Here is a 3922-nt window from a genome sequence, read left to right on the forward strand (position 1 = left end):
CGCAGGCAGATATCCCCATTTTACACAGTACGCAGGCAGGTGCCCCCATTTTACACAGTGCGGCAGGCAGGTATCCCCATTTTACACAGTACGGCAGGCAGATATCCCCATTTTACACAGTACGCAGGCAGGTGCCCCCATTTTACACAGTGCGGCAGGCAGGTATCCCCATAGGCAGGTGTCCCCATTTTACACAGTGCGGCAGGCAGGTATCCCCATTTTACACAGTACGGCAGGCAGATATCCCCATTTTACACAGTACGCAGGCAGGTGCCCCCATTTTACACAGTGCGGCAGGCAGGTATCCCCATAGGCAGGTGTCCCCATTTTACACAGTGCGGCAGGTAGGTATCCCCATAGGCAGGTGTCCCCATTTTACACAGTGCGGCAGGCAGGTATCCCCATAGGCAGGTGTCCCCATTTTACACAGTGCGGCAGCGGCAGGCAGGTTTCAAGTGGGGGGGAAGGAAGGGGGAGAGGGGGGGGGAGATAGAGAATACTTACGTCTTCCCGCTCTTCGGTCCCGCCGACTCACGTCCCTCGCGCCGGCCGCCTCCTCCTTCCATGCTTATCTCCTTATCGCCTCTCCCCGAGCGCTCCTGCTCGGGGGGCGGAGTTTCGCGGAATGACGCGTTTGCGTCGTGACGTCACGATGCAAACGCGTCATTCCGCGAAACTCTGCCCCCCGAGCAGGAGCGCTCGGGGAGAGGCGATAAGGAGTAACAAAGTGCCGCTGCGGGCGCCCCGTGCGGTTGCACGGCTCGCCCGCCGCTAGAAACGGCACTGAGCGTAATGAGTATTTACTGTATTAAATAATGCAGCGTAATGAGTATTTACTGTATGCAGCGTAATGAGATGCCTTAGTAAAGTAGTCCTTATTATATATTTCAATATTGTATTTTACGGGAGACCACACGCATGCACAGTGGTGATTGTAAAAAGTGACATCTGGTGGATGATGGCAGGTATTACACGTAAAGGTAACGCCAAACGCTCTGTCTGCCTCCGTGCGATTAAGTATACCTCTCTGTGACTAGGCGTGCCTCCCTACGCCCCGGTACGCTGCGTATGCTCAATCGGGACAAATGCCTCAGCCAAACAAGATAAAGGTGGCTACATCTGTACTTAGCAAAGAGAAGAAAAAAGAAAGACTCTGTGTTGGGGCACACTTAGAAATTTGAAATAAGTTTATTAAAACTTAACATTTAATTAATAATGAATAAAAGTAATAAGGAATTTGATACAAAAAAAATTGTTCAAGATCATAAAGTAAACATATATATTGACAGAGGTTGCAAACAAAAGGGGAGAGATTTAGGTACTAAATTGAAATCAGGATAAGCCTGATACAAGATTAAGGGCACCTGTGGTGAAAAATATACAAAAAGTTATTATTGTGGTGCCAGAGTAAATCAAAAATCAATAATGGGGTAGAGGTAGATGATATGTACATATAATCACCGCAGTGATGAATGTAGGTAGACACCTAATCTGAATATCTCATGAAAATAGATAAAAGGCACAAAAGTTCATAATTGAGATGTCAAATGACTGAGGGTAATCACCTGGTAGAGATTTTGTTTGCTAAAAGACTAGATCCTTATAAATAACAAAGCATTTAAGAGAAGAGTGTGATTATTGGAGATACAAAAGAGCATTGATAAATACACCTAAGGGCAAAACCAATTGTTGATAAATAGAAGATTTGCAGGAAGGTTGGATAAGGAATAGGTAGGTTCAGAAATTGCTCTAACACTTCTGCTGTTTGTGATCAAAGGTCACAGCCTTACTGCACCTGATATTCCCAAGAGGTCACCCTACTAGGTACTGATCAGGCTTATCAGCGCTTAGCTTCCAAGGTCGGATGAGATTGGGCGTTGCTGCTGAAATATGGCAGTAATAGAACACTAGGACACAAATGAGAGAGTGTAATGAGTAGTGAGCAACAAGGTACTTCTGCTGTCCAGTTTCTAGCGCAGATTCTCTGTTGCTGTGAGCATTGCAGAGAGTAGTCTCGCATCTGGATGAGAGGGTACTAAAAATAGAAGTGAGATATGCTCAGAATAGGGAGGAAACCCTGCCTTCTGCTGTCCAATGTCTTATATTAATATATAGCGGACAGTGGATGAGAGAGGAGGGTTAGGCTCACCTATTGAAAAAAAGGGGGGGGGGGGAAGAAAAGGGGAAGGAGAAGAAATGGTAATGTGGTAAGATCACAAATTTAAAAGAAAATAAAGAAATATGAGTAGATTATGAAATAAAACAATTATGAGGTCAAAGATTAATTGAGTTCAACTCTCTTTAGTTCAGATCACTTTTTGGGACTCCCTGGTATTGTATGTGCCCATTAGGACTTCAATTATCATGTTATTTAACTGATATTGACACATAATCAATATTGTTTTTTCCATGTTTGCTATTTTTTGATCCTTAATTATTTATTGTTCTAAACCGATTTCTGGTTTTCCTTTTAAATGTAATACTTTTTTGCAGAATCCCTTCTGCATAAACAGGGTCTTATACCCATTTTGGTAAGCTTTTACTTTATTACCATGCAGCCTGTGTATATTATTTTTCTTTCTCCAATTAATCTTTGACCTCATGATTGTTTTATTTCATAATCTACTCATATTTCTTTATTTTCTTTTAAATTTGTGATCTTACCACATTACCATTTCTTCTCCTTCCCCTTTTCTTCCCCCCCCTTTTTTTCAATAGGTGAGCCTAACCCTCCTCTCTCATCCACTGTCCGCTATATATTTATATAAGACATTGGACAGCAGAAGGCAGGGTTTCCTCCCTATTCTGAGCATATCTCACTTCTATTTTTAGTACCCTCTCATCCAGATGCGAGACTACTCTCTGCAATGCTCACAGCAACAGAGAATCTGCGCTAGAAACTGGACAGCAGAAGTACCTTGTTGCTCACTACTCATTACACTCTCTCATTTGTGTCCTAGTGTTTATTACTGCCATATTTCAGCAGCAACGCCCAATCTCATCCGACTTTGGAAGCTAAGCGCTGATAAGCCTGATCAGTACCTAGTAGGGTGACCTCTTGGGAATATCAGGTGCAGTAAGGCTGTGACCTTTGATCACAAACAGCAGAAGTGTTAGAGCAATTTCTGAACCTACCTATTCCTTATCCAACCTTCCTGCAAATCTTCTATTTATCAACAATTGGTTTTGCCCTTAGGTGTATTTATCAATGCTCTTTTGTATCTCCAATAATCACACTCTTCTCTTAAATGCTTTGTTATTTATAAGGATCTAGTCTTTTAGCAAACAAAATCTCTACCAGGTGATTACCCTCAGTCATTTGACATCTCAATTATGAACTTTTGTGCCTTTTATCTATTTTCATGAGGTATTCAGATTAGGTGTCTACCTACATTCATCACTGCGGTGATTATATGTACATATCATCTACCTCTACCCCATTATTGATTTTTGATTTACTCTGGCACCACAATAATAACTTTTTGTATATTTTTCACCACAGGTGCCCTTAATCTTGTATCAGGCTTATCCTGATTTCAATTTAGTACCTAAATCTCTCCCCTTTTGTTTGCAACCTCTGTCAATATATATGTTTACTTTATGATCTTGAACAATTTTTTTTTGTATCAAATTCATTATTACTTTTATTCATTATTAATTAAATGTTAAGTTTTAATAAACTTATTTCAAATTTCTAAGTGTGCCCCAACACAGAGTCTTTCTTTTTTCTTCTCTTTGCTTATCCATTACTGACTCTGGGAGCACCACCAACTTAAATAATTGTTTAGATGTCTTTAGTAAGAATCTTTAAAATCAAACTTAGTATCGTTGGTCATTTTCTGAACAGTTTTCTACAATCTGTGTACTAATCTATGTTCTTCATTACCACATTTCTCCTGTGCGGAACCAAACCAAATCTACA

The 3922-nt window shown here is 41.1% G+C and overlaps 2 pseudogenes; one reads left to right on the top strand and one right to left on the bottom strand.

The window, feature by feature from the left end:
- Positions 1–1783: 1783 nt before the first annotated feature.
- On the bottom strand, positions 1784–1902 carry LOC134912154 (5S ribosomal RNA; annotated as a pseudogene).
- Positions 1903–2964: 1062 nt separating this feature from the next.
- On the top strand, positions 2965–3083 carry LOC134913099 (5S ribosomal RNA; annotated as a pseudogene).
- The last annotated feature ends 839 nt before the right edge of the window (positions 3084–3922 follow it).

Source organism: Pseudophryne corroboree, chromosome 4, assembly GCF_028390025.1.
Source record: "Pseudophryne corroboree isolate aPseCor3 chromosome 4, aPseCor3.hap2, whole genome shotgun sequence".
NCBI lineage: Eukaryota > Metazoa > Chordata > Amphibia > Anura > Myobatrachidae > Pseudophryne > Pseudophryne corroboree.